The 25887-nt window shown below is 34.7% G+C and overlaps 1 long non-coding RNA gene across 4 annotated transcripts in view; it reads left to right on the forward strand.

Moving 5' to 3' along the window:
* Nucleotides 1-25078, forward strand: part of LOC143249526 (uncharacterized) — a 28725-nt gene extending 3647 nt beyond the window's left edge. Inside the window, exons 2-3 of one of the 4 annotated variants that reach the window (XR_013027821.1) lie at nucleotides 5415-9718; nucleotides 24593-25078. This is a non-coding gene — a long non-coding RNA (uncharacterized LOC143249526). Of the gene's footprint in view, nucleotides 1-5414; nucleotides 9719-14504; nucleotides 14642-16518; nucleotides 17698-24592 lie in introns of those variants that run through there. The other 3 variants (XR_013027822.1, XR_013027823.1, XR_013027816.1) reach the window with 3 other exon arrangements.
* Nucleotides 25079-25887: the final 809 nt, after the last annotated feature.

A 25887-nucleotide genomic window follows, 5' to 3' on the forward strand; every position in this document is an offset into this window, starting at 1 on the left:
GTGGGGCTGCTCTGCAACATTTCACAATCCTATATAACTATATCAGTGATACAGCTGTGAACGTGGGTCTGCTGTACAACATGTATCGCAACTCCTATATCACTACATAAAATATGAAACTACTTTTTGTGTCACAATTCCTGCATAGCTATATCACTGATGTAGGTGTAAACGTGAGATTGCTCTGCAACACGTGTTACAACTCGTATATAGCTGTATAAATGATGCAACTGTAAGCTTGTTTTGGAATTTCGCGCAATGCTACACGAGGGCTATCTGCGCTAGCCGTCCATAATTTAGTAGTGTAAGACTAGAGGGAAGGCAGCTAGTCATCACCACCCACCGCCAACTCTTGGGCTACTCTTTTACCAACGAATAGTTGGATTTACCGTAACATTATAACGCCCCCACGGCTGAACGGGTGACCCTCAGATTACGAGTCGAACGTCTTAACCCTCTTGGTTATGCCGGGCCAGCTGTCAGCTTGGGGCTGTTCTGCAACATGTCTATAATTCTTATATAACTACTTAAGTGATGTATCTGATCATGGGACTGCTCTGTAACAATTGCGTAAGTCCTGTATAACAATGCAAGTGATGCCTTTGTGAATAAATGTAGGACCGCTTTGCAACATGTGTCGTAAATTCTTAGCTATCTGAAAAACTACGTTTGATAGTCTTCTAATACATTGCTTTAGATTTATTTTTTATGCTGTTTTAAGGGTTTCCTTATTTAATTTACTGTATATGTGAATACCTTGGTATATAATCAGCAGTGTAACTTGAAATTATGAATCTCCAACCAATATATACTGGAATAAACATTTCGATAATTTTGTTCATATTATATTTAAAATTAATTTAATGAAAGCATCAATTGATCAAACATAATGTAATTGTACTTCATCGCAAAAACACACACATCATGAGTTCATAGATAAAAATAGATAGAGATAAAAATCATGAGTTTTTGAAGTGGAAATTAAATTTGCGTGAAATTGCATCTGTTGTTTTGTCTTTTGGTTTCACTAGTGGCGTAGTTATTTTAGCATTTTAACATTATATTAGCATAGAGAAAGAAACCTCCTTGAGTTTTCTGTACCCCAATTGCAAATTAGACACATTTTAAAAGATATTTTAAGAGTAAGAGAGGCTAGGCTTTAATTCTTTATATGTTTCTGAAGGCGAGAACGAAATGTGATTAATAATTCGATAGTCTAGTTATTGACAGCCTAAAACTATCTCTCAGTCACCAAAACACGGCTTGCCATCAAATAACGAACGTTTTCTATATGCGTATTCTGATATAATTAGTTGTTGTTTTCAATGTTTTATGACTTAGTGGCACAGCGGCATGTCTGCTGACTCACACCGTTAGAAAGCGGTTTTTGATACCCGTGGTGGACAGAGCACAGATAGCCCATTGTGTAGCTTTTTGTTTAATTTTAGTTAGTCAGTTAATTCAATTTTTTATTAATTAATTTTAGTTCACATAAGATATTTAACTTTCCCTGATAATGTAAACAGTATTGCAGTTTTGTATTTTATAACGAGATTACAGAAACTTGTACGTACAAAACAAAGAAGGTAAGAAAATATTTTTTGAAAAATCATCGATAAAATTGCAAAAACCTTTCTTTCTGAATATATATATATATATATATATAACACCATGATAACGTACGTTACTGAAATAGTAAAGTACAAAGAGGGGACAGGCACATTCATAATCATAAGATACTTTTTGGTAGTCGATGTTTTCACCAGTCGTACTTCACTGATATAATTGTTTTGTTTTTGCATTTTACTTCAAGGAACTCCATGAAAGAAAGACCGACTACTTTTGCCATTTGGTGTATAAGTTGTTCCTATACGCTATAGTAGAGGGCAGTTTATGAATATTATGCAGTTTGTGTGCTTTTGTTACTTTTACATTCGGATAGTAAGTGCACTGCTTCGAAAATTTTCGAATTGCGAACGTAAGAAACGTTTGAAGTCAAAGGAGCAGATACTTCGATTCACCTTTGTACTGTTTATCAAAAACGATATACGTGCGTGTATATATATATCATACACTTGTTCTTCTTCACACAGACAAAAGATTCACAAGGTTAAAAACAGAAACTAAGTTATTGATTAAGAGATCGGCAACAACTCTTGTTGCTTCCATTCTGTATATTCCTACAACTCTTGTTGCTTCCATTCTGCATATTTCTACAACTCCTGTTGCTTTCGTCCTGTATATTCCTACAACTCTTGTTGCTTCCATCCTGTTTATTCCTAAATACTAGCATCTGGAATCGATCACGCGTGTGCGACATTTGCGACTATCTACAGACAACTCGATGAGAGACATGTGCCAAAGATTACCTAATAGAGCTTTAAATTACTGATATGTTTTCCAGTTTATCTTTTATATTTCGACTTATGAACACTTGTACTTATATACTAGAGGTTGAAGCTAATACATTTGTAAAAAAATAATACTACTAAGCCATGAGGCTTTATTACAATAGCCGGGCGTGACCTAGTGATTAGCAAACATGTCTATGATTACGAAGGCCCTTGGTTCGCGTTCTACTGCAGCACAATTGCGCTTTGCACTCTGAAACCATGACGTGTGACTCGTAATCTGTGGGTCGCGAGTTCGCATCCCCGTCGCGCCAAACATGCTCGCCCTTTCAGCCGTTGGGGCGTTATAATGTTACGGTCAATCCCACTATTCGTTGGTAAAAGAGTAGCCCAAGCGTTGGCGGTGGGTGGTGATGACTAGCTGCCTTCCCTCTAGTCTTACAGAACTAAATTAGGGACGGCTAGCACAGATAGCCCTCGAGTAGCTTTGTGCGAAATTCAAAAACAAGCAAACAAAACTCTTAGTGCCACAGTGGTACGTCTTCGGACTTGCATCGCTAGAGACCGGGTTTCGGTACCCGTGGTGAGCAAAGCACAGATACTCTATTTTGTAGCTTTGTGTTTAATTACAAGCAAACAAACCCGCTATTTGATTAGAATATTTCCAGAACTAGCGATGGGTTTGTTAAACAGCCGCCTTCCTCCTATTGATCAGTTCAAAATTAAATTCAGCCAACATAGACAGACCTTATGTAGTTTTGCGCGAAAATCCAAAGCATAAAAGCTATTTTGAAAGCAAAAGTAAAACTTTCATTCACATAAGTTACAATGAAGATTTAAAGTAGAACATTTAAGTATTCAGTTTATATACGGTATATCCTTAAACAATTAGCAGTAGGTCTGATGGTTTATAATGCTAAAAAATCGGGTTTCGGTACTCGTGTTGGGCACGGTACAGATAACATGTTGTGTAGCTTTGCGTTTAACAAGAAAGAGACATTAAACATTTATAAATGTTTGCAGTATTCGATTACGTGTTGTTTACAGCAAAGCCACATCTGTGTCTACCGAGAGGAATCGAACCTTTGATTTTAGCTTTCTATATTTGTAGACTTACTGCTATTCTACGGAACAACGCGGTATTCGGTTATAGTGGTCCAGTTTTAAACAATTCCAGAAATTCAAACACGTTGCAAAGGCTTCAGAGAGTTGTAAAATATATATTATGTTTCAACTATCTATATTATGTACGTGTATACAGGATAAATGCTCGCTGTTGTAAAATACTATCGCCACCGTACTAGCTACAGAGAAAACGTCTTTTGTTTTGTTTTTGAATTTCGCGCAAAGCTACACAAGGGCTATCTTCTCTAGCCGTCCCTAATTTAGCAGTATAAGACTAGAGGGAAGGCAGCTAGTCATTACCACCCACCGCCAACTCTTGGGCTACTCTTTTACCAACGAATAGTGGGATTGACCGTCACATTATAATGCCCCCACGGCTAAAAGGGCGAGCATATTTGGTGCGACCGGGATTCGAACCCGCGACCCTCGGATTACGAGTCGAACGCCTTAACACACTTTGCCACGTCGGGCCTGAGAAACTGTCATTAAAGACTACCTGGAACATGTCAGTTGGACGGTGAAATAAAATCATGTTTGTAACAACGGGAAGAAAATTCTGCTTTTGTTGTTTTTTCATAATATAATAAACATTTAAAGTGCAACAAAAATACATAAAGGTACCAATATTGAAAAGAAAGACATGCTGTTTGCGAGAATTCTTTCAATGTGTGATCGTGTATCACTGTGTCAGGTTTGGTACAGATTCATCTAGAAACGTGTAAATAATTCAGGAACAGATATGATAGATATACGACCGTGTATTTTTCCCGGACACACACATTTCTTTATGTAAGAGATGTAATGTGTCACAGGATACTTACTCACTGTAGTAAACACTATCGTTACGTACTAGGAAGAGGTAATAATTATTAAAATATGTCACGTTTTTTTATATTTACATAAATTAAATCCTTCGATGGACACATCAGATAGCTTAACAATGCTCTGATATGAAAACATACACTGACCTAGAAGTTATAGCGTTCGACTCGCAATGGTCAGGTCGCGTGATCGAATCCCGTCACCGAACATGCTCATCCTTTAGGGTTTTCACCCGAATGAACAAATTCTCTATATGATATAAAATACCCGAGCGGACGGCCCAACATTAAATGGAATTCAGGTCAAATGGAGAAGTAGTAATCAAAATATGCAAAAAATAATCATGTATGGGGGTGTGTAAGCCTTGCCGATACCGTTGGCGTTAACCATAGTCTGGGCCTTGTTGCTGACATCGGCTGCGTATACCAATATTGTTTGAAAGCAGCTTCGAATGTTGTGAGGTTTTGGGACTTAAAATATTTTTTCACACTTAAGGTAGTGTTTCGGAACGTTTCGTGATGGTTCTGTTGGAATATGGACTATGGAATGACCTAGACACATTGTAGATGATACCTTGAACCACTTTTTTGAATATTTAAAATACGTGTTTCTTTTTGTTACAATTTTACCAATGCAGTTAGTGCAGCATGTCACAATACTTCGAAATATTCATGGTTTCTCGCTAACAAACAACTTTTGGGTCAAGAAAAATTACGTACGTGTATTATACATTAGAAAAGGTGATTGACAATGCCAAGCTTTTATTGTTTAAAAGAGTAAGAAAAAGTGCTAATGTCTTGGTATAGAATCCTGCAGGAAGAGTGCGCTACTGTAATGTTTATGTATTACTTATGTTTTACTACACATTTTTTATTACTTTCTAATAAGATACTCCTTTTTTTCGTGTTTAATTTAACTGCAAAGCTACAAGGATTGTACACCGACCTTTAATATTATAAGCCTTTACGTTTACTGTTGATCCATTGGGAAGCTAATTAAGATGTAAAAACCTTTTCTTCTTTTTTGTATCTATGATGTGATGAGGTCAAACAAATTAAAATAAATTGTATTTTAAAACAAGTTATAAATATTCATATTAAACCTTTCCCTCTCCAGCAGTTTGAAGACAGACTCTCACAGGAACACCGGGCCATTTCCAAGTGGTCGCCAGTAACTACTAGCAGACTTGGCTACATTCAGCCAGTGACTCATTCACGCACCTGCTTACACCACCATGATGCTCAACCTCAAGCACATGTACAAAGAAGGAACGTGAGTCACCTGTTTGTCTGAAGTGCGAATAACCGAAGTTTTGTTCCATTATATAAAAAGCTAGATGGACATGTTGTTTCTTCCCCATCATGATTTCCAGTTCTTCCGAGTTTCTCACTCCAAGGCATCAGTTCTCAGAGTGATGCTCTAATTGCCAAAAGACACGGAGTCTATAATTCAAATTCCAGAAATTTTCGAAAGACCAGTCATATATCTGTATCTCAGAGAATATTATTTGTTTCTTTTATATATATATATATATATATATAACTTTGAAAGAAACAGTTATCGTTTCTCAACTTGTGTTATGTCATGTGAAAATGCTTATATTTTGATGAAAGAATTTCTTAGAGTTAAATCATGAGACCTATGATAGGAAATAAAACAAATATTCTATTTGTTTAGTGTATTTGGTAAATGTGCATAAATATAACAACACAAATAAATTGTATATATATATATATATATTTAAAATACGTTCATCAGAGCCACATGAACTGTGACTCATCGCTATTGCACTCTATATTAAAACCTTTTATAAAAACAATGTTTATTAGATTTAATTATTTTTATCTTTTCATTTTGTCACTGCCAAAGAAAATGCTAGATTTGGTTTGTTCACTAGAATTTTTGTTTGTGTGTGTGATTTTTGTTTTTTTTTAGTTTCAATAAATAATTAAAGAAAATGGATTTGAAAAAAAAAACGTTGTGTTTTGGGAAACTGAGACGGTTGAAAATATGAAACTTAATTTAATATAATTAAACTGAATTATTGATACTCTGTCAAAGAGTAACAGATATTCGAGCATTAAGAAATACCATAATTACCAGATTAAAGCAGACACGATGGTAAAAATAGTATTTTTGCCAAAGTTTAGTACTTTACACTCATAAAATTCTAAACCTGCGCATGTAATTGATTGTGTCAGATGACCATTAACATTTATTATTTCAAAAAGCTAAGCCGTCTCGTCACTCTTATGTGTCACTCTTAATTCAGATGCCCGGCATGGTTAGGTGGTTAAGGAGTTCGACTCGTAATCCTAGGTTCGAGTCCCCCTCGCACCAAATATGCTCTTCTTTCAGCCGTGAAGGCGTTATGATGTCACAGTCAATCCTAATATTCGTTAATAAAAGAGTAGCCCAAGATTTAACGGTGAGTGTTGATGACGACCTACCTTCCCTCTAGTCTTACACTGCTAAATTAGGGACGGATAGCCCAGATGGCACTCGTGTAGCTTTGTGTGAAATAGTAGAAACAATCTTAATTCAGATTTTAATATTATTTTTTTGTGTTTATACAAATACATCCTGTTTTAGTAGAAATTCTAATAGGTATTTGCCTTTTATGTCGGTCGAAAAGCTATTAGTCTTAAACTATTGACCCATCACCTACCATTCACGCTAAGTAATTGACTCTCACTATTATAAAGCACCATAGTTTAAAGTGTGGGGCAATGTTTTGTGGTACAAACGGATTTGCGCCTGGCTTGCCAGCTTCGAAATCCAAAAATCCATGAAAGAGCCAACCCGTAAAGCAAGATAATGTGTAACATTGGTTTCAGCCAACTTTTGCCAATTCTCAAATAAACATAACTTTTAGTCAGTGATGCAATTTAGGTCATTATATATATTTGAGCCTACTTTTATAGAAAGCATATATTTTGTTATATGTTATGTAATGCTATGATGTATGTTTAAAATCATGGTAACCTTCTGTAATCACGTACCTATTACTAACTTAAATAACCGAACTTCTTTAACTTATTTGGAGTTAAATCTATTTTATTATTATAGGTTATTATTTTATACAATTGGGAGGTAGGTTTGGTTTCGTAGTTGTTAAGCACAGTGCTACATAATGAGCTATTTGTGCTCTGCCCACGAACGATATAGAAACTCGTAAGCCTCAATACTTACCGCTGAGCTAATGGAGGACAAACATGTTAGTATCAACTGTATAGTGAATTTTGTTCATGTGTAGCATGTATGTCTTCCTTGCATATAATTGAATTTTCTCCACGCAAACGTTCTTAGATTTGCTTTTAAATGTTAAAAAGTACAAAACCGGATGGCACAATGCGTATTACATGTACGATGAATACATGCACGCGCAGATTTTCTTTCTGCAACCTTATTAACCGTATTTAATAATTACGTATTTTTACAGTTCCAAAGTCCTTTTTAATCTAATAAAAATAAATTTGCCTTTTAAAAATTTAGCAATTACGCATATGTCAGTTTCTGAGAAGCATTTCATGGACTCTGTATATATATGGAGTGCCTCAGTTTGAAGGTGTCTGTGGACAATTTTCACGTGGTAATAAACTTGTTTCCATGGCGGTAACATTATGTTTTCAAGTGTGCTCTTTCCTTTCGTCTCGTCACACGTCTAAAATTAGTAGATACTTTTGTTAGTACTTGTGTATTCTGTTGTGACAGACAATTATTTACCTGAGTTAACAACTAATAAAATGCCGAAGTACCTCTTATTAATTATGCACGATAGAGGGCGTATACTGTATTTTTTGTGTTTTTTTTGCTCCCACAAGCATAACAAAGCATATAACTTTAATAGCATGTCATTGACCTCTTTTGTTATGTGAATTTCTAGTATCATTACTTATAAGTTTCCTCCAGTTTTATTTATTATTACTTTGGTAACTAGTAACTGTAATAACTCGAACTACGTATGTTATAATCTATCTTGTTTGTTTGTTTTACAGTGAAGCCTCATTGCTGTGTCCATCCGAGTCATTACGGCGTTTCAAAAAGAATGTATCGAAATTTTGTCTTAACCAACAAGTAATGTTACACGAGTTAACTTAATAATTTACTTTGTATTGAGCTTAGTAGAAACTAGTAAAAATATTCTGCTTAAAGATTTTTTGAAATAAAATAACAAACCAGACGTTCACTACATATAATCTCTCTCAAATAACATGCTAAATGCAACTCGAGGCGCAAACAAACACAAATTAATAAGATGAAATATATTAGTGTATACATGTTTAATTAATCATTCGTCTGTGTGTGTTCCCACGCGCTCTTTCGAAGTTGTATAGTGGTAATAAACAAATAATACGTACTATAATATTTACATAAGTGTTCAAAAGCGTTTTTTATACAAAATATACGGTTTGTTTGTTTAGAATTAAGCACAAAGCTGCACAATGGACTATCTGTGCTCTGCCTACCACAGGTATCGAAACCCGGTTTTTAGTGTGTAAGACATACCACTGGGGGGGGGCAAAATATACGGACTTATGTATATCTTATTGCTGAACACGAGTTAATTAATTTTGAATTTAAGAAGGATTTATTATCATTAGGAAAGTGTTTTTTGTTTATTTTTTAACATTAAACTACACAGTTCATGGAAATAACTGTCGATATAGTATATATTAAGTTTATGAGCGTGAAATTAACGTCAAAGTTTCTAATATTCTTGAAGGTAATTAGACTTTTCAGGTTGGGTGTTCAGGGCTGTGAATCCGAGGTTTAAGATTCGCGTCTTGTTGCTGCAAATTCGCGTTCCGCACATTGGGTACGAGGGTGCGTCATAGAGTGATGGTCAAATCACACCATTAATGGTGCTGTTGACTAGCTTCCTTCTCTTAGTTCAAAATTAGAGGAGGTTAAAGCAGATAACCTTTGTGCAGAGTTGCTCAAGTATATGAAACATACAGACAAGTAAACGTTTCAATGCAGGTTATCTATATTAAAAAACAAAAAGACATGGAAGTGATCATATTCTACTTGAAAAAGTAAAGAGATCACTGATTTAGTGATTATTAAACAATCGTTACTGCTCCAGTGTCTTGTTCTATGACGTAAACGACAGTAGCGTCACCCGCATCACGCTATTACTCAGGTGAACCGATGGTTTGTTAGTTGTGTCTAGACAGTGGCGGCCTTATGATTTGCTTTATTTAGCAGTCTTTAGACTTAGTTGTTACACTTACTATCTGTAGATCTCCACAACTCAGCTGTGTTGGTAGTGCTATAGCCTACGAAGTAACAACTAGTGAAACATAACGGGTGCGAGGAAATGCCGCATGCTTGGTCACTGACCAATAAGGTGTTTGAATTGCCGTCGAACTTTTTTCAAAGTTATCTTAGTTTTGGAAGTTTGTACCACATGACAGGTAAGAAAAGAGGTCGCTGCTTCCTTTAAATTTTTTTGTTATTATTATTCAAGGGATATATGTATTTTGAATTTGTAATTTCAATAAAATTCTCTTTCATTTCTCTTAAAAAAAACACTTAATATTTATTAAAATCAGCGATCTGTTTTTGTGCTTGGAGTTAAGATTTGCATAGGTGCACATAAAATGTGTGGGAACAAAAGATGTCTCTTATGTGTCTAGTCGGGTATTGTCTCTAGTTAACGTTCCTGGACTGTGAATTCACAGTGTGGGTTAGGGATGTACTTTAATAGTGACGGTCAAATCATACTTGGTCAAAGAAGTGGAGCCCAAATGTTGGCGGTGAATACTGTTAACTAGCTGTCTTTCCTTTATTGTTTTATTATATCAGTTCAAAATTATAGAAGACAATTCTCAGATATACTGTTATGTACTTTTGCATTAAAATTCTGAAACAAACCTTTCTTATGAGCAGGTTACGTAGAAAAGATGTCGAAGATCTCATTCAAAAGTATGTAATTTCAATCGTCGTATTATATTTGTATACCCAGCGTAACAGGAAATGAAAAAGAAAACCAATATACTTGAACATTTCTCACGTACTGTTTGAACGTTAACACCAATATACTTGAACATTTCTCACGTACTGTTTGAACGTTAACACCAATATACTTGAACATTTCTCACGTAATGTTTGAACGTTAACACCAATATACTTGAACATTTCTCACGTAATGTTTGAACGTTAACACCAATATACTTGAACATTTCTCACGTACTGTTTGAACGTTAACACCAATATACTTAAACATTTCTCACGTACTGTTTGAACGTTAACACCAATATACTTGAACATTTCTCACGTACTGTTTGAACGTTAACACCAATATACTTAAACATTTCTCACGTAATGTTTGAACGATAACACAGCCACATTACTCAAATATAAACTTTCAGTTTATTAGCAAGTGGATATTACAGCTTGTTTTTCCAATGAAAAAATAACAACGGTTTATCAAAGAGAGTTTTGTTTTATATTTTAAAAACAATTCTCAGGCGCTAGAAATATGTTCCATCGAAATATTATTCAAACCTGACCTTTTTTTTTTTTACTGACACGTACTCCAGTAGACAAGTTTTAATTGACTCATGTATTTTAGTAGGCGAGTTTTAACTAACTCATGTATTCTAGTAGGCAAGTTTTAACTGACTCATGTATTCTAGTAGGCAATTTTAAATGAATCTTGTATTTCAGTAGGCAAGTTTTAACTGAATCATGTATTCCAGTAAACAAGTTTTAAGTGACTCGTGTATTCCAGTAGACAAGTTTTAACTGACTCGTGTACTCCAGTAGACAAGTTTTCCAATTGACTTTTGTACTCCAGTAGAAAAGGTCTTGTTATCATAAATTGTTTTATTGAATAATTTAAAAATATTCTGCTATTGATAAGAAACAATCGCCTACCTAGGCACTTCTACAAAATGTTTGTTTGCAGTTAAGCAAAGATACATAATAATTTTTTGTGATGTGCCTACTACGAGCATTTAAACTCGGTTTCTTGCGTTGAAAGTCCGCAGACTTTACGCTCCGCCACTGGGAGCATTCTGCAAAAAAAACAAACTTGAAATATCGGCTTGGTGTATCACATGAAGTATCACACAGATTTCTACATGTGCATGTTTAGAACGGCTTGGTGTATCACATGAAGTATCACACAGATTTCTACATGTGCATGTTTAGAACGGCTTGGTGTATCTCATGAAGTATCACACAGATTTCTACATGTGCATGTTTAGAACGGCTTAGTGTACCTCATGAAGTATCACACAGATTTCTACATGTGCATGTTTAGAACGGCTTGGTGTATCTCATGAAGTATCACACAGATTTCTACATGTGCATATTTAGAACGGCTTGGTGTATCACATGAAGTATCACACAGATTTCTACATGTGCATGTTTAGAACGGCTTGGTGTATCACATGAAGTATCACACAGATTTCTACATGTGCATGTTTAGAACGGCTTGGTGTATCACATGAAGTATCGCACAGATTTCTACATGTGCATGTTTAGAACGGCTTGGTGTATCTCATGAAGTATCACACAGATTTCTACATGTGCATGTTTAGAACGGCTTAGTGTACCTCATGAAGTATCACACAGATTTCTACATGTGCATGTTTAGAACGGCTTGGTGTATCACATGAAGTATCACACAGATTTCTACATGTGCATGTTTAGAACGGCTTGGTGTATCACATGAAGTATCACACAGATTTCTACATGTGCATGTTTAGAACGGCTTGGTGTATCACATGAAGTATCACACAGTACATGTGCATGTTTAGAACGGCTTGGTGTATCTCATGAAGTATCACACAGATTTCTACATGTGCATGTTTAGAACGGCTTGGTGTATCACATGAAGTATCACACAGATTTCTACAGTGCATGTTTCATGAAGTATCACACAGATTTCTACATGTGCATGTTTAGAACGGCTTGGTGTATCACATGAAGTATCACACAGATTTCTAAATGTGCATGTTTAGAACGGCTTGGTGTATCACATGAAGTATCACACAGATTTCTACATGTGCATGTTTAGAATTCAAAACAAACAAAACCACGCGGATAATAGGTTAATGGTTGCTTGTAGTTTTAAGCTGGTATATAAACTAAATGGAGGGCTGTTTTTCAGTCATATTGGCCTTTTAAATTAAAACATTTGTTTTTGTCTAATGTAAGATAAATGTAACATAATACTGTTTTAGTTACTGTTAAGCACAAATGGTACACTATAATTTGGCTTTGCTCTCCTCTACGGGGGGTATCGCAACACGATTTTTAGTGTTATAAGCCCTCAAAATTACTGGTGAGCCATTTGGCATACCAGCTTAAGGAAAACTGTTTTAAATGTAAAAAAAAACAGTATTTTTTCTAAAATTGTTTAGCGATCACGTTTGTTAAGATTGTGATTTTATATTTACTGTATTATTGTATTTTAATGAATGGTTTTTAATAAATTTCGTAAATGAAAAGACTGAAAATACAATTAGCAAACCCCTGAAACACATACAGAGACATGAACATACGTCGTATTCCTAAGCAAACCGCTGAAACACATACAGAGACATGAACATATGTCGTATTCCTAAGCAAACCGCTGAAACACATACAGAGACATGAACATGTGTCGTATTCCTAAGCAAACCGCTGAAACACATACAGAGACATGAACATGTGTCGTATTCCTAAGCGAACCGCTGAAACACATACAGAGACATGAACATGTGTCGTATTTCTAAGCAAACCGCTAAAACACATACAGAGACACGAACATGTGTCGTATTCCTAAGCAAACCGCTGAAACACATACAGAGACAGGAACATATGTCGTATTCCTAAGCAAACCGCTGAAACACATACAGAGACACGAACATATGTCGTATTCCTAAGCAAACCGCTGAAACACATACAGAGACATGAACATGTGTCGTATTCCTAAGCAAACCGCTGAAACACATACAGAGACATGAACATGTGTCGTATTCCTAAGCAAACCGCTGAAACACATACAGAGACAGAAACATGTGTCGTATTCCTAAGCAAACCGCTGAAACACATACAGAGACAGAACATGTGTCGTATTCCTAAGCAAACCGCTGAAACACATACAGAGACATGAACATGTGTCGTATTCCTAAGCAAACCGCTGAAACACATACAGAGACATGAACATGTGTCGTATTCTAAGCAAACCGCTGAAACACATACAGAGACATGAACATGTGTCGTATTCTAAGCAAACCGCTGAAACACATACAGAGACATGAACATACGTCGTATTCCTAAGCAAACCGCTGAAACACATACAGAGACATGAACATGTGTCGTATTCCTAAGCAAACCGCTGAAACACATACAGAGACACGAACATGTGTCGTATTCCTAAGCAAACCGCTGAAACACATACAGAGACACGAACATGTGTGGTATTCCTAAGCAAACCGCTGAAACACATACAGAGACATGAACGTGTGTCGTATTCCTAAGGAAAAATTATAAAAACATTCCAGAATTTAATAGATAACACATTTGAAAGTTCGGTTGATTAACAAAGGAACTGGAGATATATGGTGTAAACGACAGCAAAATGTACACCCTACCATGCATGCTTGTTCAATTCTATGTAGTGACATGAGGCAATGTTTCATGTTTTCAAGTCAAGATGTTATGCTTTTGGTAAAGAATTAAGGAGTATTAGAATGTGGTGTTTACTGATAGTGGTGTTTCAGTTAGGATGGTTCGAAGTATGCATCTCTTCTATCTCCTAATATGCCCCACATGTTGTTAAAGGTGAAAATTCAGTCGCGTTTTGGTGAATCAAGAAAAACCTTGTAAACCTTATTATCCTTCTGTTAATTATATTCGTCGGCCTAAAGATTCGATCTTGCTGTGTTTGTCACCTTGGGTTCATTCAGTGGAAGAACAACTGTGATATGAAACTAATCTTCATAGAGCGTTTGAATTTTCAGAAGATGTAAATGAAATCAGAGTCAGTCAAAGGAAAAATCGTGGCCTATGCGAACTTTTTATTCGGCGCCCTGTGCAGGAGTACACGCCGTCTACCACAAGGTACATCTTCTCAGATATCTATACTAACGTGAATTTTATTGAATGCGATGTTACGGAGTGGAACAAATTGGTATTAAGAACGATTTATATTCCTTATAACTTTCTCATATACAACATTGTTTTAATTCATAAATTTTTTTTTAGCATCAACTCAGACGACCGTCCACTTGATGATTGTTTATACAGGATGCTCCAAGTATGGTGTTCCAAAAAAGCCAACTGCACATAGCCGTTCCTAAATTTGGGCTACGCTGCTAAATAAAGAAAATAACCCATAATAAGGTTTTGATTTTTTTTCAAAATATAAGTACAAATATAGAAAGAAGCTCAGTATTGTTGAACATTACAAGTAAAGAATACCAAGTCGAAAAATTAACGTGAAAGTAAAAGGCAGTATTAACGAAAAATGCCAATATTTGTTTATGTAAATATCAAAGAGAAAATAAGTTATTAACATAAACAAACTGAATACAAAGAGTCTTTAGCTGATTGGTCCTCCCCTGTTGTTTATGACTTCTCTGTTTTCTCATTGTTCTGATAATCATTTCGGATAACTTGTTCGGACAGTACAGTCCACTTATGTGTGGAGTCAGCTCTGAGCTTCTGGATAGTCGTGGGAGCAGGTTGTCTGTCTCTAACTTCTCTCCCTAACAAGTTCCACACATGCTCAATCACATTTAGATCTAATGACTTAGCAGGCTAGTTCAGTACCTCTGTTCCTTCAATCTGAGAAAAATTGCTACGTGATCCTGGCGGTGTGGGGACAGTCCGAGCACATTAACCAATGGAGCCGAGGCAAGCTCTACTTAGACATAATTCCTAAAAAAAGAAAACAACTAGATTTAGATCTCCAGCTTTTGAGAACTGCATAAAAGTACGGTATCGATAGTTATATATGTTATAGTTTTCATATATGGATAGATAACTCTATAAATTCAAAGGGTAAAATGACATAAATGTGCTGTTGTTACTCATGTACGGTGTCTGCTTTAAGTTTTTCACAGCTCTTCTTTCTTTTGAACATTATAATTATAGATATGTTGGTTTTGGGATGTGTTTTATTATCTTATATATTAGAAAAGTGGTCAAACGTCCCTAATATGGACGTTTTTTGTCGATATAGTCATATATCTATTTCGTGTTGTGGTACAGCGTATGTGGAGAAGTTAGTTTGTATTATAGTCAACCAAGTTTTCTGGATCTATCGAATGAACAGAATACATTAACTTTCACCATAATATCCTCTGCTGTTGCTTTACGAGCATGCTTAAGTTGTTTGTTTTTACCTTTACTCTGTATATTAAATATTTTTATATAGGCGAATATAGAAATGAAATTTCCTGCACTTATGATAAGTTGAAGTATTAAGTACGCATTTTTTTATCTCACACATTAAGTGTTTGTTTTTGCTTCTTTCCCTCAAAAGAAATGTTGTGTTATATGTTTAAATTCAGAAAGAGCTTCGTTAATGAGTGATAATATTTCTATTTATCCAAAGTGTGGCTTTTAATAACGACTATTTCAGAATGTAGTTTTTACGTTAAAACAAACAAATACTGGAAACTTCAGTTAGAATCAGTGAAGGACTATGCTCTAAAACAATCGTATTCTGTGAAGAAATACTAACGTTTTCTAAATGCTATTTTTGGTTCCACGTTGGTGACGCAAACAAGTTTTAGTCTTTTCACGTATTCCTACTCCATAGTAATGGTAGCTTCATATGGAACTTCTTGTTTCATTCATTACTGCACGATATTTCTAGAACTACGTGGAAGTAAGCTTTTATAATTAGCTTAAGATTAACAACCAAAAAATCTTACTTCCCATAATTAAGTGCATGAAGGTGTGACTTAAGCGGTTCGTCAGTTTTACAATAGTAATACAAAATAAGTATCAAAACATCCGTTGATGATGTGAACACATCTTGAAAGTCTGTAAGAAGTTTTATTTATTTAGTTCATAAAATGTTAAAAAACTATCATTTCACGTTGGTCACTGTATACATATACCCACACTCGCATGTACATACTGCATATATGATGATTTCTCACAGCGTAAGAGTTTCATGAACAAATATTAAACCAGTCTTTATATATATATATATATATACTTCCGATCACGTTTGTTTTTTGTTTTTGTTTTTGAATTTCGCACAAAGCTACTCGAGGGCTATCTGCACCAGCCGCCCATAACTTAGCAGTGTAAGATTAGAGGGAAGGCAGCTAGCCGTCACCACCCACAGCCAACTCTTGGGATACACTTTTACCAACGAATAGTGGGATTGACCGTAACATTATAACGCCTCCATGGCTGAAAGGGCGAGCAATCCCTCAGATTACCAGTGGAGTAACTTAACCACCTGGCTATGCCGAGTCATGTCTCTTGAAAGATTTCCAACCGATGACTATAATTGACAGGGTAAGACAGGTCATGTAATAAACTTTTTAAGAGATTCATTAGCTACATCAATAAAGGAACGTTCTACTTTCCATCGTCTTACTTGCCAGTTTGAAGTTAAGCACAAAGCTACACAATAGGCGATCTGTGCTCTGCCCACCACGTGTATCGAAACCCAGTTTCTAACGTTGGAAATTCGTAGACATGCCGCTGCGCCAGTGGGGAAAGAGTTTCTAATCTCAAGTAAAACATTGAGATAATTTCAGAAGCACGTTTTCAACTTTTTTCTCTGAAAAGCAATTTATGTATTAATAGTAAATTAAATTACAGAGGTAAAATAATTATATTTTTTTATCCGCCACCAGTTGTGGACAACTGTTCTTCTTAACCTTGAAGCCACAATGAAATTAATTCTTGTACTGACGAATTTTGTTTTTGTTGCATTCAAATTACTTTCTAGCAATATTAATTCAATTTTACAGAAATTATATCTAATCATATTTTGGCTCCGTATTTCATTGTATTATAAGTTATATTATAACAAATGAAAAAGAATGGTGAAGAAAAGACTCAATAAATTCTTTATGTGCGAAGACAATCTTAGAACTAAAGAGAAAGTGTAATAGTTTAATTAAAAGCAAAAACAAACAAAAATTCATAATAAAATAATTAAAACTCAAACTGATGAAAAGAATATTATCGTCGTGAGAATCAGAAATGCTATGAACAGATGACGTTAGAAAGAATTATAAATATTTGTATTAACGTCAAAAATATTCATAGATTTTTGGAAATTTTGAAAGACTAAAGAGTAAAAGTATGGTTGAATAGTTTGATATATGTCACAGAGTATTAATATTGGAATTTATAATAGTGATATTTATTTTTCAAGTCCCCAATAAATGTAATCTGTTATTGCACTGAAACAGGTGTAATTTTCTGTTTATAGAAACTGTTATTTATTTCACAAATTCCATTGCATATTTTTCGAACGATCGGCATTCGAAGCTTTTTTTCTAAGAATTTCAAATGGTGTAGAGTTTATCTTAGTAGACTACCCCCACGATAATAAAATGGGCTCACGTAATAAAACCCACGTAATACAATAAAATCAAATCGAAAATACCACAGGACACAACTGACTGAATTCGATGCTAAATAATAATAACGGTCTCTTTTTTTTTCACAGTTTGAATCAAAATATGTTGATTTTTTGGGGAGTTCTTTTTCAACGTAAATAAATACCATTTTATTGTTTAATTAACAATGTTTTTTTTTTAATTTCGCGCTAAGCTACACGAGGGCTATATGCGTAATTAATAATGATTATATTTATATTTTAAGTCTTGATACCAGTAAGTTATGATTCACAGAAACGCTTGTATTTTCTCTTTTCATTTGTATGACAAACTTCCGCAACTGTGCTTGACATGAAACATATTTCTAGTTTTATGATTTCTAAGTTACTGAAGAGTAAAAAAGGGCAAATTGTGCAATGATATTAAACCAATATTATCAGCCCTCCAGTCGGTCAGCGGTAAGTAGTTTACGATCTTGGAGCACTAAAATCCAGAGCTTGTTTCTCAGGGATGGAGAGAACACGAGCAGCTTGTTGTATAGCTCTGTATTAACGTAAACAACCATTGTCATCACTCAGTTTTGGAAAGATGTCTAGATGCTTATATTTAAAAATATGTCTAAAACTAAAATTGAGCCTACAACAATATGTATTATTTTTTTGTTTTGAATTTCGCACAAGTTACACGAGGGCTATCTGCGCTAGCCATTCTTAATTTAATAGTGTAAAATAAAGGAAAGGCAGCTAGCGATCACCACCCACCGTCAACTCTTTTAGCAACGAATACTGGGATTGGTCGACGCGTAATAACGACCTCACGGCTGAAAGGATGAGCATGTTTGGTATGGTGGAGATTCACGAGACTTATATTACTAGTCGAGCCCCTTAACCATCTGGCCATGCCGGGACGAATTTGTATGTAAACTGTGACCTCTGCCATCAGTGTTAGTAATTTAATAAAAATGTGTATAGTTACTATTAGTATTAGGCTCTAATATAGTCGTACAAATAATGTTAGTAGTAGTAATACACTGTACTACATGATAACTTGTATTTTCTCAATTACATTTGAAGTTCGTAAAATCATTCTTCATCTAAAATTTAATAAATTTACTTCATCGAAAAAGAAATGAGGGAAAATGCATGATTACAAAGGCAATATTACCTCCATTTGATATCGAATATTCAACAAAAAACAAATTTTGAAACTTCTAAAAGTTCACAGGTCCAGTGACATTAATAGTGTTGTGTGGCTGGTCCAACGTTAATCATCCGTGATTCCGGGACAAACTTTTAAAAATTCATTAAATTTCGCTAATTTCCACAGTAAGCCCAGTATATGCCACTACACTATACACATTTCTCCAAACGCTATTTATGATACAGAATTTTTTATCGTCACTTTAACTCATCTTTTTGTGAAAGTGAAATATAATACAGGTTACTTTACAATGACTGCGTAGGCTTGCGGCTTGTCTTTTTTCTTTGATTGTGTTTATTTCCATTTTTTGGCAACCATTACTAACACAGTGCTGGAACGAAATACTTAGTCCAGTTCTAGATGCAGTTCTTGTTCCATCTAGTGTTGAAACTGTTTACTTGTTATTTTTTACTTATTTATTTATTTATTAACACTTTCAGTCGTTACCAACTTTGATTACAAAATGCCTGTAATAAATAATAACTGTGCTTATTTAATCTTGTGTATATATTATTTGAGGTCAACCTTTGAAGAAACAAGCAGCCTTCATTTTTTCTCTTCCCCAAAATGCCCATTTTCTAGCCTCGTGCTTAAAAACGACAAAACAAGCAAACATTTTCCTCCAAATTTTACAGTATTCTATGTAAAACATGGCTTTTTTATAAATGATGCAGTGAAATACATTTTCCAAATGGGAGTTCTCAAACTGTTAAAATGGAATACCAGTGATGCCGATTGAACGTCACTATTTACCATTTTAATAATAGGTAATAATGTACTGAAGATCTTTCATAACGTTTTACTTTGTTTCATCTACTGACATTTAAAGATAGCTTTACCTTCTCCAACAGTATTGAAAGGATGAAGTTTTACCAAGTGGATATATAGACAATTCCTTTAAATGAAATCATTGATTAACTTCCAGTTCAGTTTATCAATACGAACGCATTGTAATTGTTTATACCAAGAAACATTTCTGATTAATTTCTGGTTCCAAACACTCATATTTTGTTTTTAATAATGTCAGTTTGTAGTTAAGCACAAAGCTATACAATGGGCTACCTGTGCTCTTGCCACCATGGGTATCGAAACGCGGTCTCCAGTGTTGGAAGTTTGCAGACATATTACTGTGCCACTTGAGGACTTTTAATAATTAAAATTGTGAACAAATTGGATGTATTATTATAGGATTTAGTCTGGGTCCTAATTTAACTAATGCATTTTTACGCTACCTTCTAAAGTCATGGTTATCACTGGAGTCCAAACCTCTTTATATATATATATATATATATCTGTATATAATGTTTTTTGTTACCTTTGTCCTTGTTTTTTGTGTATGTTCTCATGTTTTGGTGCAAAACTACACAATAGATTAACCGTGCATTGAGAAGAATCGAACCTCAGACACTTGCGTTATAAATCTGTAAACTTATTGCCGTCACATAAATTTAATTTTAGGAATCGAAACTAAGCCAGTTATTTTGTTGAATAAATCAACTAACCACATCCAACTATAATATTTTCTATTAAAATTGAACATGAATGTGCAGTCCCTTCTTGGAAATCCTTGTTCAAGTTAGTTAGTTTGTTTGTTTGTTTTGGAATTTCGCACAAAGCTACTCGAGGGTTATCTGTGCTAGCCGTCCCTAATTTAGCAGTGTAAGACTAGAGGGAAGGCAGCTAGTCATCACCACCCACCGCCAACTCTTGGGCTACTCTTTAACCAACGAATAGTGGGATTGACCGTCACATTATAACGCCCCCACGGCTGGAAGGGCGAGCATGTTTGGCGCGACACGGGCGCGAACCCGCGACCCTCGGATTACGAGTAGCACGCCTTACGCGCTAGGCCATGCCAGGCCCGCTCAAGTTAGAGTGACAGGTTTTGACGTGGAATGTTTTTATAAGAAAACCTTTACTTTATTTGCTTGTTTTGAAATGTTAGTTCCTGAGTTACATTTCAGGATTCCTAACATTTGTTTTTAACGTACGAAGGACAACATTCCTAAACTGTAAAGATGAATGTATTAATATACCTGTCATCGATGCGACAGAAACTATTTTATGTTAGTAATACAATATCTACAACAAAACGTTAGGGAGTATTAGTTGTCTCTCGTATGTAATAACTGGCGGGTCCTACTGAAGCAGAACCACACACAGAAGAAACAGTAAGCCCTACTATCAACGTGCAAGAATTATAACCTAAACAGAACATAACAAAATATTTTGTTTTATAAATCTGGTAGAATTTCTCTGGGATAATAAGAGGTTATAGAACTAAGCTTTCGACCTTGCTCTTTTAATTGGTATAAAAAGAACCGAAACTCGCTGCTAAGTAAAAACTACTAAGATATTTAATAACATCATCTGGTCTTCATATTCTCGACATAACGTTGTTTGGTCATTAATTATTTTAAGTATAATATTTGTTCCAGCTAAGAGAATCACCTATTTAAATCACAATTAAGATTCCTTAATCGTGGTGTATTCTCATCTTCTTTGCATTATGAACCAAAAATACACAATCCTTTGTTTTTATTAAGTTTTCTGTTTGACAGATTTTTACATAAAATAAACAAAAACACAAAGACTCTAAGTATTAATAAATATAGCATAATCACATATCAGCGAAATCAGATTTTGCAGAGGAGTGTACTAATATGCCACCAGCGACTTATCAGTAAGAACTTATCGGTAATGAGCTTGTATCTTATGTTACATACAGTAAAGATAATCAATCGCATTCATATCCAAGGATTTCTATCCTAGGTTGGTGATTGACACTCAGATTCGGCGATTTAACCGTCCAAAATAGGTGATTGGTACTCGGATCTAGTAATTTAACTGTTTGTGGTAGGTGATTGGCACACAGATTCTGTGATTTAACTGGTCAAAGTTGGTGAATATTTTCGTTATCTTTCAGAAGATTAAGAGAGATATTTCCAAAGGTTTTCCAATTGCTGAGGCTAGATGAAACTATTCCACTATTGCTTTGTTGTGAGTGCAGCTATTTCTTCTAATATTCTACAATAGATGTTTCTGAAACACACTACCAGCGAATAAACTATATCAGTTTTTTGTTTTCCTAAACTAGCTCAGCTACACCATGATATTTTAAAGCATTAGAACATAAACCATAAAAAGAAAAGCATACTAATTAACCAGGTGAAGTTTAATCTCAACTCCATTTAATAGAAAAGTGTGTATATGTTTATAATTGTTATAGATTTATATATCAAAGCTATAACAGTAATAATTTAGTGTGCTTGGGATAAATCATGTGCTGTCAAGCATCTTAATAGAGCATTTGTATTCAACCCGATTCAAGTTGGATAAGTGTACTGTTAAGCCCATTTACTCAATGCCCAGTCCTTTCTTATAAAAACTTTCTCACTATTTAAATGTTTAATTGTCGTATAATTGGTGCTTTTAACAGTTAGTTTAGTTGGGAAGTTTTTTCAAGCCCATATTGTCAAACAGCAACCATCTTTCGGGTTTGTAGGAATACAATACTCTGTTCTGGACTCTCGCTAATTGTGTCTGTGGTCTAGAAACAGTTCTACATCCAGCTAAACCCACTTTGTAATAACTTGTCTGACCAGCTTCTAGCCAATCTATTGTTCTCCACATCATGTAAATGTCCATCTGTCTTTATTTGGGTTATGGTTTGTTTCACTATCAATCTAAATTTCTTTAAAAACTGTATTTAATCAAATCAAAGTAGTAGTTAAGAATGCATTTTGTTTCCTCCATTTTTACATACAATTGAACTATGCAGTTCAGATCTCTCTAAAGCTACCTCTAACTTGTCTTGTTTGAACATTTAACTAGGAGATGCTTGACATTATTTGAAAACAGTAGTTAAAATACACGAAATTCTCATTATCTTAATTAATGCTGAATAGATGATGTCTCTTTATGGTTCCAAAATCTTTAAAATGTATCTAAACAATAACTTTATTGACCTATAGTACTGTGCAAAAGTGTTAGGACAAAATATCGAAAATGATATTTTTGATCACTTTCACATTTTATAAATTTTCATATTTAGTACAACGGAAACTCAGTAGATGTGCTCGAGTTCAGCAAACTGTTAATGTTTTACGTGTCCCCCTTTTACTTTAATAACTGCGCACAATCTTTTTGGCATTGTTTCAACAAAGTTAATCAAAATATCCTTTAGGATTTCATTTCAAATACCTCTAATAGAATCCCATCAAGTTTTTTTGAAAGTAACTTTTGATTTGTTAAGTTTTTAATCTATCAAATCCTAGAACTGCTCAATTGGGTTGAGATTGGGGTTCTGTGTGAGCCATTGCATCATTTGAATGACTCCAGCAGCTTCTTCTTTAGATAAGTAATTTTGCATAGTTTAGATGAGTGATGAGTGATTACCTTATTAGTAGAAGGATCCTTTACTAAAATTAGGCAAATCACTGAGTATACCATGACAGATCAGCATTTATTTTGCATATACCTCCTGTCATCTCAGTAGAAAAAAAAAACCATCACACTGCCTCTCCCATGATTCATAGTAGGTGCTATGCATTGAAGTATCTTTCACTTATCTTCCGTCGGACGTACAACTTACGTTTTAAACAAAATATTTCAAACTTGGACTCATCTGTTTATCTTTTCATTAACAGTCCAGTTTTGTACTCTTTAGTAAATTTTAGTTTCTTCACATTATTTGAATATCGAAGTAATTTTTTAACTCTTCCATGACCAAATATTCCATTCTCGTTGAGTCTTCTTAATACTGTAAATCTCGATATTTTTCTGTCATTTGATACATGGTCGTTTATCTTATGCTTGAGATCAGTGGCAATTTTTTTCTGTCTCAAAGGCTGCATAAATGAAGACACTTAACATCGATATCATTAAGTTGAGTTGTTTTGCATCTTTCATATTTCCCAATTTACCTGTCTCGGTCTCACGATTTAGAGTGTCTGGGGAGCATTTCAAGTCTACAGCAATTTGTTGTAAAGTCTAACCAGCATCATGTAAATCTTTCATGCGAGTTCTCTGTTCTTCTAACAATTCTGTAAGCTTTTACGGCCGTAGCATGAAAACACAACTTAATATGTAAAGCTAAACACTGTTTTTATCAAGGTTTATTCGTGGAGTGCTCTTAAATAGATTTTTTTCTAGCATATACCGATACCATATTCTAACTCCTTGTTAGCTGCTTTCTACGTTGTTAAGACATTTGCATGGGGTATCATGACAGTTAATTCAGACCTTAAATTTTATCAGTATGTTCTTTCAAACAGAACTATTATGACATGCCATTATTATAAGTATATAAGAATTCTAAAGAGTGATAGGTGTTTTCACCCTGGCTCATTCAGTTGTCAACAGGGATCAGTGAAGCATTATCATAGTGTTGAAATTTACACTCAGGAATGACATAGAAGAATTAGCCTCATAAAATAGGAAGAATGACAAAATGTTATCTTGTTCTAATACTATAAACTATTACAAATATAAACATTTTATTTTGAATGTTTTATATTAACTATGGCAAAACACTTTTGTTTCTATATAAACCAGGTAAATATTCTAAACATCTCAGCGAAGTACACTCTTAACTGATATTCATCTTATATCTTCAATCATGAAATTGATCATAATACAGAATAAAAGGGAAGAACACCAAACATTTGTGAACAAAACTAAAGCAACAACACAGATGCAGGGATAAAGGTATCTAGATCAGATGCAGTGGACAAAAAACAGGAAATCTTTATTACTTAAGAATATCGTCATCCATGGTAATTTGAACGTCGTCGTGGAAGACCACAAGATGATCTGTCAGATGATAAGTATTGCTGATAGAAGAGTATTCTATCAATATACAAACCTGGTATGTTTCTGTTCATGTTGCTTGTTAAGATATCTATAGAAGTGTTGTTTACTAATAAATCTGTATTCTGAAAACAAATGTAACTCATAGTTTTTTAACTGTAAATCGAAACAGTTTTTCATTGAAAAGTATAATAAAGCCAGAATATCTATTGCAATGACGTTTTTCACGATTTTTTATAGCAAATCTTTTTGTTGTTGTTGTTCCAGCCAAAAATTGGCAAAACAAACCTCAACAAATCAAAGTCATTATTTTAACGCATTCGCCACTATGTTCCCTACTGATGGGTCACAGAGGACTTTTAGTTATGAACCATTCATTATAGTGTAGTTAACCCATGTAAATATCAAACACTTAAGTTAAGTAAAAAGGATTACGGGTGGTATTAGGGTAAGTTTGTTTTGTTTTGAAATTTAGTAGTGAAAGACCACAGAAAGAAAGCAGCTTGTCATCACCGCTCACCGCCAACTCTTGGGATATTCTTTTACCAAGGAATAGTAGAACTGACCGTCACATTATGACCCTTTAACGGCTGAAAGTGCGAATATGCTTGGCGGGACTGAGATTTCTATCGCGACCTTCAGGTTGTGAATTCAGCGCCCTGACTACCTGACCTTGCCAGACCACACTAGCTAGGAATTATTAACACTACTGGTAGCAGAATGTGTTGAGGAACTGTAAAACGAATCATTTCGAACTTCTAAGGATAAAAACATATTATACAAATTTTGGGTTATTCTATAATAGGGTTTGCCATGGCATGCTTGTTAGGGGCGCTCGACTCGCAATCTGTGGGTCACAGGATCGAACCCCAATGCAGAGTATGCTTGCTTTTTCAGTCGTGGGAGAGTTATAATGTAAAGGTCAATTCCATTATTACTTGATAAAAAGAAACTCGAGACTTAGTGACAAGTGGTGTTAAACAACTACCTTTCCTCTACTATATCACTTCAAAATTATGGACGTCTAGCACAGAAAGTTG

This window comes from Tachypleus tridentatus, chromosome 1 (genome assembly GCF_004210375.1).
Source record: "Tachypleus tridentatus isolate NWPU-2018 chromosome 1, ASM421037v1, whole genome shotgun sequence".
NCBI classification, from domain to species: Eukaryota; Metazoa; Arthropoda; class Merostomata; order Xiphosura; family Limulidae; genus Tachypleus; species Tachypleus tridentatus.